The sequence below is a fragment of the Aethalodelphis obliquidens genome, unplaced genomic scaffold (genome assembly GCF_003676395.1).
Source record: "Aethalodelphis obliquidens isolate GAN/ISIS:26980383/991018 unplaced genomic scaffold, ASM367639v1 scaffold33, whole genome shotgun sequence".
Lineage (NCBI taxonomy): Eukaryota > Metazoa > Chordata > Mammalia > Artiodactyla > Delphinidae > Aethalodelphis > Aethalodelphis obliquidens.
Genome location: NW_020837977.1, coordinates 15,262,485 through 15,273,350, shown reverse-complemented (window position 1 = coordinate 15,273,350; position 10,866 = coordinate 15,262,485). Strand labels below are relative to the sequence as shown.

Genomic DNA, 10,866 nt, shown 5'->3' with positions numbered 1-10,866 from the left:
GAGAGGCCACAACAGTGGCCTCTCCCATTGCAGAGCACAGGCTCCGGACGCACAGGCTCAGCGGCCATGGCTCAACGGGCCCAGCCGCTCCACGGCATGTGGTATCTTCCCGGACCGGGGCACGAACCCGTGTCCCCTACATCGGCAGGCGGACTCTCAACCACTGCACCACCAGGGAAGCCCTGAACTCTTCTTTTAATTCACAGAGAAAATATTACGCTGTCATGGCGGGCTACATCATATCACATTCACTAAAATTGCTTCGGGCAGATTTATTGTCATAAAATGAAGATTTCAGGCAGTTTTTGGCATAAAAATGCAATATTATACTTAAATATTAAATATATAGTAGCATGATATAGGATGATATAGGTTTCCTATTGCATTTTATTTTCCTTAGCTTATTAGCTTCATACAGTAAATTATCCGTAAGATAACAACTGCTCATTGTGTTTTACGGAACTATATATAACAATTTTTGTTCTAGTCCAACAATTGCATAACCTAGCTAGATACTTAAGCTGTTTCAGTAATCAGTTAATGTTCCTTATAATGCTCACATCAAAAAAATTATGTAATCTCTACTACTCTGTAACCTATAATTTCACTTTCTGTAAGAAACATTACATTATTAATATCTTTTGCACATTTCATATTTGCTATGAAAAATTCTGGCATAATATATTTTTATAACCATTAAGTAAATTAACATTAATGTTAAATTATGTAGTTTCAGGAATTTTTGTTTGAAATGCCTTCTGAATAGTTCTGAGTGGAACATACGTATTTTATATATATATATATATAGAGAGAGAGAGAGAGAGAGAGAGAGGGAGTCTTGTCTCCAAGAAATCCTTCCATGTTACTTGAGACATTAAACTTGAAACAATTTAAACAAGTATTGAAATAAGAATAGGATGGAAACTAAATATTAAAGCAAATCAAATTATCTAAGATGGACTTTAATTTTAAAAGCAGAATGATTTGCTTTTTCTTCAGAGTTAACCCAACTTTTCTCAGAAAGTTCTATTAGAGTGCCTACTCCCCATTCCACATAGTTTAGGCAACAAAGCTCTTTGGACACAAGACAGGAAAATATCCCACAGGTAATATTTAAAATCCGTATTTTACAATATCTCCACTGCATACCATTTCCAGGCAGTGAACCTGCCTTTTAACAATCCATTCATATCAGTGGTTCCACAAGCTAACAGGTTTTCTCAAAACGTGTACACTTGAACCTTTATGTAAAATTTTAAAACTGTACTTTTTAAAAACAGTACATTTTCACCCTGATTCTGGAAAAGGAAAAGGTTTGTGGATGTGTACTTTTAGGAAGGCCTATGAGGCACCACGCTTTTTACCCATCAGCAGTCACTGAAGACTTTTCAGTCAAACGTTCCTTAAGGTGAGAGGCCGACTTAATGAAGGGTTTCTGTAATGCCAACTACATCAATCATATAGTTTGGCCATTCCATTATTTAGATGGTAATTTAGCATTTCTTTGGATCTTTTTGTATTCAACATTTTGTTTTGATGTTTTTTCAATTGCTTCATTCATTCTATTTAATAATATCATGATAGATATAACACATGAATGCAACCCGTATCTTCTATGGGAGTAGTTCTCAACCGGGGGAACTCTGCTTTTGCTTGTTATGACTGAGGGGTGCTACTGGCATCTAGGGTGTAAGGGCCAGGGATGCCTCTGTACATCCCGCGGTGCACAGCACAGCCCCAATGTGAACAGTGCTGCTCTTGAGCAACCCTGGTCTATGGAATGGGTTGAGTCTGAGGTTTCGGTAAACGGTGACATGAAAGATAAGATTCACTATGAAATGATTCATTTAAGTAATAAAGGTAACTCAAACCCTAAATCAACTCATAAGTCTATTTAAAAAAAAAATCATTCAGGTACGGCCTAAATAGTTTGTACAACGCAATATAATTACCCAACTCTTACGGGGCTGAGAGCAATATTCCAGATGCTTTGGGTATGGTGTTCAAAACAACAGGTAAAGAGCCCTCGTCATCCCATGCTTACAATTCTATTACTTCAAAATAAACATACGCCATATTACTTAAACTTTGGAGTTATAATTACTCTAGGTAACTACGGAATAACAAATTCTTCAAATGACACACGAAAACTGCCACTTGTCATGATTAAAACCCAAAACGTCTAAGAAAAATTAGTGATTTGTTACTTAGGATTCTATTTATCTTTTCATGCACAAAACTAATTATTTGTTTGCAAGATGTTGCATCTTCATTAAAACCATTAATATTCTGAGTAGATGGCAGTATTCATTTTATAAAGAAAAATGGAATTTCACCACTGTGTTTCATGCAGTTCTTAGGACAATAATATTCCCACAAGATGTTATCTGTCTAAAAAAGGCAGTTCTTTATAATAACACAAAGCAGTTATTGGTACATCTAATTCAGAGTATCCATTATTTTTCAAGCAGTCTTCCTGGATATCAAATAGGCGTATATATTACTCTTTGAGAGATACATATGCAATATGTGTATATAATATTGTTGGGAGAGTGTAGACGCTATTTACCAAACCCTGTCTTCCCCAAATACTGTTATATTTTAAAACAATATAAAGCCATCTCTTCAATTTTTCTAAAAAAGGAGAGTCTATGACCAGGTTATCTTCTAAAAAAGCAAGAGCAAATAATCTAAAATTAATTAATAAGGCCTCCTAATTTGGTAAGTATTCCATATTTCTTAGGCAGCATGTTCATCCCCCCAATCATAACTTCATTGGTTAATAAAGTTATGAGGTTCATTCACTGAGAATGTGGTGGTTAGGCATTGAGGTAAGTGTCTCAGGGATGTTCACAGCAGCTAAGGGAAGTCAGCAAGGGATTTTAGATGGCCCCAGGCAATTCACAAAGTAGATGATCTGCCCAGTGGACAACGGGGAGTCAGAAAGGGCAGCCGACAGGGCCACTTCAGTTTGAGTGGAAAGAGAAGACACGGCAAGTCAGCAGTGTTCAGGAAAAAACATCTACATTTAGGCAGAACTCTGGGAGGAGTTGGTCTGGGTCCTTTGCATCTTAAAATGGTTAGACACTCTGTGCTGCTGGGGCCGACCTTTCAAAGTGGTTCAGTGACTTTAATGAAGAAGGCAAGGAGTATGTATGCAAAGTACTCTGATGATCTTAGAGGAAATAAACTACCTGTATGTTTGTAAATGTTTAAACACTATTCCCTCCCATATAGGAAAGTATGCATTAATAGACCTGCTTTTTAAAACAGCGTTATCATTTAGCTTCTTAGAAATGAACAAACTTCACTTTCTAGAGCAGTTTTAAGTCCACAGCAGGACCCAGCACGAAGTGCAGAGAGCCCTCACACAGCCCGTCCCCGCACACGCACGCAGCTTTCCCCCACTTCCGACATCCCTCACCACAGCGGGGCGCTTGTTACAATCGCTGAACCTATGCCGACACGTCATTATCACCCAAGGTCCACAGTTTACATTAGGGCTCGTGCTTGGTGTTGTACATTCTATGATTTTGGACAACTGTGCCATGATATGTATCCACCACTATGGTATTGTACAGAAAAAGAGCTATATTGGTGCCTTTTTTTGTTCAGTATTTTTTGTCTATACAATCAGAGTTAAGAGGATTCTTTTTAGCCAGTACTGCCTCTACCTCCAAAAAAATACTGTTGCTAAAAATAACCCCCTCGTCTAAGCTTCTACTTGTAGTCCTTACCACACTGAGAATGAATTGGATTTTTCTCAAATTAACATTAGGGAGGAGTATGGAAAATGACACGCCTGTTCAACGCTCTGCTCATTTGACACGGTATCTTTCCAGAAATATCTGTAAGTAGATACAGGATTTTACATGGATTAAAATGTCAGTAGTCGATTTCACAAAGAGGCAATACCACAATTACCGAATTTCTGGGAACATTTCCAACCTTCCCCACCAGTCTTTCTAGGTTGATGACGAGGAATGCCTGCAAGCGACTAAATTTGTATCATCTGAGCAAAAACCTCCATTTGTGTTTCAGGCTACGTTGATACACAACAGAGCAGAGAACTGGCAATTATCCTTTTAATTTGGTGAACGTGGACAGCCACACCAGCTATTTCAAACCACCAAATAGAACTTTTTTTGGTCTCAACGATCTACTTTGTTAACCAGATAACTGCCAAGACTCCAACTTTGCTCTGTTCTGGATAAAATTACAATTTCTCAGCATCTCCAGTATCAGCTACTTAAGGGAAATATATGGAGAAATGTATGGATGTAAATGTATGGATATTTTTGCATTGAAGCTGTACTTCTCACTCCATACTGATGATGTAGCGTGAAACACAGAAAGAACATAGATAGTTATGGCTATTTTTATCCTGCTTCTCAAATAGCCAGTATTAAAAAGTATATTAAAAAGCAATATGGCATCGTGGCTAAGATCAACAGCTTTGGAACCAGCATGCTTGAGTTCTAATGATGGCTCTGCCTCTTACTATATATGTGATCAATGCCTCAGTTTTTCTATCTGTAATATGGGAACATAATAGTGCCCATCTCATGGGTCACTGTGAGGATTAAATGAGTTAGTTCAAATAAACTGCTTAAAATAGAGCTCAGATCATGGCAAGCAATGAATAAATGTAGCTATTATCCTTATCTTAACCTCATCATTAAGATTGGTTAACCCATGCAGGATCTCTGAGGGATAATGAAAATGCCCTAAAGCCAGACAACTCGGTAAATTTAATAAAAAATCATTTAATTGTCCATTTAGCACAGGTGAATTTCATGGTAAGTAAAAGGCACCTCAATAAAGCTGTTAAAAAAATGAAACAAAATAAAGATTGTCCAGCCTTATTAACTCAATAGCATTAGGCTCCTGAGCTGTAAAGCCTGAGAGGAAGAATGGAGAAGCACGGTGGGGGGGAGGGAAGAGAGGAAATCTGAGGGACCTACGGCGGCCTCCCGTTCTCTCCCGCTGTGTGAACCGCGTCTTACTACAGTGGGGGAGGGGCTCAGCAGCTGTCTTCTGCGCACTGCTTCTCAGCCTGCCCTCCCAGAGCCCACTGTCCAGCACTGGAAGATAACTTTGAAAAAGCCTAAGAGTTACTCCTCTGCTGAGAACGTGCTTTGAGTCTACTCCTAAACCCTCCATTTCCTGCAACCCTGTTACTTAAAATCAAGTACAAACGAACAATACTCAATCACTTTCTCACTTTCATTATCTCACTGACCGATGATCTTAAAACTTTGTTCACTGATTCAATCCTTAATTCAGCATTTATTATGCTACCACCCCTGTGCTCCAAGCATATTCCCAGAAGGTAGAGGGGAAAAAAAGACCAAGATAGTGTGGTCCCTGCCCTCAAGAGCCTCGTAGTTGCTAATGTGGTTTAATCAATCTGGATATGGCCCTCTTTTAAGTCTACGCCCTGTTTCCCAAGTAAAAAAAAAATCTTGAACCTTCTCCGAAGCTCCTTCCAACTTTCTGATGTAGATGATCCCTCTCACTCCCTCATCTCACAGGTCAAGAGGTAGAGATCAGAATTGGTTCCTTCCAGAACATCACTCCACTGCCACTTTCCACTTGTTCTCTTTTGGAGTCCACATCATCTGCTCATCCCACATTTTTTCTGTCTTAATGGTCGTCATCTGCCATTTCCTAGGACACGTCTACTATCTTTCCCTCTGTATTCATTACCTTTGCTGGTTTCAATATCCCTGTTACTGATCTCTTCAAAATTACCATCACTTTTTTCTTGTTGTTATTGCAGTTTTAATGAGTGACTGCACTTCAACTTCCTGTGGGCACTGGTAGCAATGTGGCCTTGTCATCATACAGAACGCCTCTATGGATACTGAGTTATAAAACCCCTCGCTCTGACTAGAATTTCTTTCCCTTCCACTTCTTTCGCTTTTTAAATTTCTGAGTCTTCTATCTACTCTTCCAATTACCTTTAATAACTCCACCTCCCTCTAATCTTGGTTCCACTGACTCCAAGAAGATGTAGACTAGATTTCAGAGGTGGCCATTTCAAGGAAGCTCTATTGCCCCATTTCTTTCGACATCTTTGAGTTTCCCCCCTGTACTGTCTTACCCTTCCCCAAACTGGGGAAATCCCACTCTCTTGCTTTCCTAGTCTCTGCTTCAGAGCTACATGAAGCTGCTAGAGACGATCATGAAGTTGAATTAATTAATTCCACTATGCACTTGTGTTTTCCAATCTTACCTACACGTTAATTAGCTCAGCCTCTCTTTGAGCAGGGGGAATCATATACCAGGCTGCAATTTTAGAACTTATTCTCAGAATTGTATTGGATGGATTGCATTAAGAGAAGCCTGGGGATAGAAGGCCAGTTAGAAGAGTAGGCATTTTGGACAAGAGATGATAAGGATGTAGATTAGGACTGAAAGGGTGGGAATGGGTATCTGAGACCTATAATCTGCAGGACTTGGTATGCAAAGGGAGAGAAGTACTCGAAAGATATTTCAATTATGAGATTCAGTGACTAAGGAGCATGAGATGTGTCACTAAGAAAAACAGAGGAACAGTTTTAGAAGGAAGACTCGAGCCTTGAATACAGTCATTGTGGGATTCCAACAGGTTTCTTTGATGACAATGGTCGGCAGGGAGTAAAAGGAAAAAGATGGATGTAGGTGGAAACTCTCATTGAGAGTTTCTATCACATTCCCAACCTAGCCTAATCCAAGCTTTTTCCTGGGAATCCTTTAATACTCAATCCCTGATGAGCTCTCCCCGATGGAGACCCTGCTTCCTACTGTAGAGAAAAAGCTACCTGAATAAGCCGCCTCAATTCTCCCCCTCTCCACCTCCAAACTTTTGTTTGAAACCAAATTCTTTCTTCTTTTCTTTTGGTTTCAGAGATACCTTCCCCCCAACCCCTTCTCAAGTACAGACCTCCCCTTGCACTCTCAACTATATCCTCCTCTGGTATTTGTCCAGTCAGTTATTTCTCATCTTTATCACTCCTCTGCCTACAAAATGGCTCAGCTCCTTCTTTATTCTTATAACAAAACAAAACCCAATCAATCAATCAATGGTTCTTTCCGAAACTCAATTACTCCAAGTTACTCATTTATCTCTCTCCTTTCCGTTATCACAAAATGTCTCAGAATAACTTGGTGGGCCTGCTGCATGCTTTTCCTAACCACTTACTCACCTGTCTCTTGAACCCGTGAAGTCTTGGGCTGGCACCTTCACTCCTTACACTGTGTTTCTCCTTCTCTTTCCCTCATTCAGAACTGACAACCAGTCCTTCCCTTTTGGGTCTCTCTGTCTTGGATTTTCGTGCTGATCCCCACAAAAGCCTCTTCTCTGCCCCCACTGCCCTTTCCTTACCCTCGAGTGCCACTGAAGGGGGCGGCTCCCCGAATCCTCTTCTCAGGAACGAGCTCACGTTCAAAGAATCTACTGATTCTCAAATATCTTTTTAGGAATGATTCCTCTGTCTACACCCATCTTTTTACTTTTACTCCCCGATGGCCATCGTCATCAAAGAAACCTGTCAGAGTCCCACACTGACCGTGTTCAAGGCTCACCTCTGCTTCCTTCTAAAACTCTTCCTCTATTTTTTATTAATGGCACATCTACGCTCCTTAATCAACGAATCTCATAATATAAATATATTTTGGATACTTCTCTCTCCCTTGCATACCAAGTCCTGCCGCAGATTATACATCTCAAATGCCCATTCCCACTGCTTCAATCCTAACCTATGCCCCATCACCTCTTGTCCAGACTGTTGCCATAGTCTTCTAACTGACCTTCTACCACCCAGGCTTGTATTAAAGCATTCCATCCAATACAATTCTGAGAACAGTTTTTAAAATTACACCTTTTTTTAAAAATTACAGGCTCTCCCCTGCTCAAAATATGCCCTGGCTTCTCACTGCCAACTGAATAAAATAAAGTCTTCTTATTCTGCTATCCAAGCTTCTACCACCTGCGCTCAGCCCAGTGAAGCTGGAACCACTGCCAACCGGAGCTGCTCCCACGCCCTCTGAGCTCCCCCGTTAACTGCACTGATTCCCGTGGCACCTCTGTCTGGAATGTCATACTGTATCTCCAAATACCTAGATTCAACCAACCTTCTTTTATAGCCTTCCCTGAACCTCAAACCAGAGTGGTATTTATCCCTCCTCTGAATCAGAAAAACCTCCATTAGTACTTCCCTCACACTGATGTCACAGTCTGCATTTGTGCATGTGTCTACTAGCTTGTGAGGTCATCAAGAGTACAGGTTGTGGACTCAAGTCTAGTTCAGTGCCTGTACACACACCACTGCACAGAGTGGTGGTTCCCATACACGTTGTGCAGAGAATTCCCTACAGGACTTGTTAAAACAGAAACTACTGGACCACCCCCCACCCCCGACCACGTTTTTGAGTCACCTGGTCAGGAAAAGGGTCTGAGAATCTGCGGGTCTAACAAGTTCTCAGGTAATGCTGATGCTGCTGTCCAGGAACCACACTTTAAGAACCACTGGCACAAGAAAACTGAATCCTTCTAGGCTCAAATTTATTTTCTACCTCTTAAATGCCACAAAACTTTGAATAAGTAGACAAATTTTCTGAGCCCCAGGTTCTTCATGAGTAAAAGTGAAATCATGATACCACTAGTTCTACATACATCAAGGATGGTAGTTAAAATCAATCACTAAATATATGTAGAACGCCATATAAATAAATGTTAGATGAATAAAAATAATCAAGCCATCCACCTTGGAAATCCAAATCCATTCTGGTGATACTTTTCTCAGTGCCCCTTTCTTCTTTCTTCAGTGTTTGCTTTTTGGTTGATTCTCCAGTGAAATAATCACCTCCCTTTTCTCCTGTAGAGGTTCATCTGTAAAAATTGCTGAATAAGCCACATGCTACATTCAAGACCAGATGCAGCGAATATATTTCAGAAATTCTCCACTTGGGTCTGTTTGCAAGGTGAACATGGAAGCTATTTGGCCCATCAGTTGAAAAATTCCCTTCAGTGGAAATGAATAACTTGGTTCATTCCATACGTGTCCCTGAAGTTCAGGGCTGGTACTAGGGTGAGGCCAGTTTGCCTCAGGAGAAAAACTTAAAAGAGTGTTAAAGAACTGAGTAGTCAATATAAATAATATTTTAATGCAATATTAAAAAAATTAATGCAAAAAACCCCATGATGACAGGGAACAGCTTCATTATATTGGATTTGGTAATGATTTATTGGGTATGATAACAAAAACACAGGTAACAACAACAACAAAAATAGATAAATTGGACTACATCAAAATTTAAAACTTCTGTGCACTAGAGGATACAATCAACAGAATGAAAAGGCAACCCACTGAATGAAAAGAAATATTTGTAAAGCATATATCTCATAAGGGGTTAATAACCAGAATATACAAAGAACTCCTACAACTCAAAACAAAACCCAAACAACCCTGTTAAATTCAGGCAAAGGACTTGAGTAGACCTCCAGAGAAGGTATACAAATGACCAGATGTTCAAAATCACTAATCATCAGAGAAATGCAAATCAAAACTACAATAAGATACCGCTCACACTCATTAGGATGGCTATTATATTAAAAAAACAGAAAATGACAAGTGTTGGCAAGGATGTGGAGAAATTAGAACCGCTGTACACTGCTGGTGGTAGAGCTGCCATGGAAAACAATACGGCAGTTCCTCAAAAATTAGGCAGAGAAATACCATATGATCTAGCAATTCCATTTCTGGGTACATACCCAAAGAATTGAAAGCAGGAATTAGAAGAGATATTTGTACACCCATGTTCAGAGCAGCATTATTCGTAATAGCCAAAAGGTGGAAGCAAACCAAGTGTCATCGACAGATGAATGGATTAACAAAATGTGGTACATACATATTATGGAATATCCAACCGTGAAAAGGAAAGAAATTCAGACACATGCTACATGCTACACATGGATGAAACTTAAGGACATTAAGGGAAATATGCCAGTAACAGAAAGGTAAACTGCATGATTCCACCTATATTTGGTATCTAAAGTAATCCAGCTCACAGAAACAGAAAGCAGAATTGCGTTTGCCAGGGCCTGGGGGAAGGCAGACATTCCCCACCCTTGGTGCTTCACCAGGAATAGACATGACTGAAGTATGCAAGGAGACCTCCCATTTTTAAAACATCCATTTCTTCTGCTTGTGAGGGAGGGAGAATCTGAGAGGATAAGGGGCCACCTAATAACTCATCAATAGTTATAAATCTTGTAAGGAACCTTGTATCGTCAGAGTTGAGCTATAATTTAAGTGCTCTGATTATTGCTCAAATACTAATCCTTATAATAATAAACGCTATAGTCTAGTGTCAGTGCACATCAATAAGCTCATTTAAACATCTTCACTACTCCTCTTAAACACAGTACTTAAGTGTCATCACTTAGATTTACTGATGTAGAAACACAGGACAAGAGAGTAAGTACACTTAAGGGAAGAACCCATGGTTCTGCTAATCAGAGGACGTGTTGTAAAAGAGCAAGAAAATCTTCATGGTGCTCAGGGCTGGGCTCTGGTGTCTCAACCATGGTGTCTAGGGAAAACTACCATTCGATTTAGAAAGAGAATATAGACTCCCGGTGCTCAATCTCAGTTACTCATCTGCAATTCCATTGGTTGCAACTGAAACCACAGAAAAGCAAGCGAGATTATAGTTTGGCATTTAGTTCACACAGTGCAAAATAACTTTAAACAGCGAAGTCAGAAAGTGACTTGATGAATGTGTTTATACCTTTCATTTAAAAAAGCTCAAAGGGGAACCTGAATTATATATTCCATTTTATTTCTTACTGTTAAACACAGACACTGAAATGTATATCCA

General features: G+C 39.7%; 1 protein-coding gene across 2 annotated transcripts in view; it reads right to left on the bottom strand.

Moving 5' to 3' along the window:
• The window catches only part of TOX (thymocyte selection associated high mobility group box), a 298,253-nt gene that overhangs the window by 164,739 nt on the left and 122,648 nt on the right, over positions 1-10,866 (bottom strand). The gene's annotated exons all lie outside the window — the stretch shown is intronic.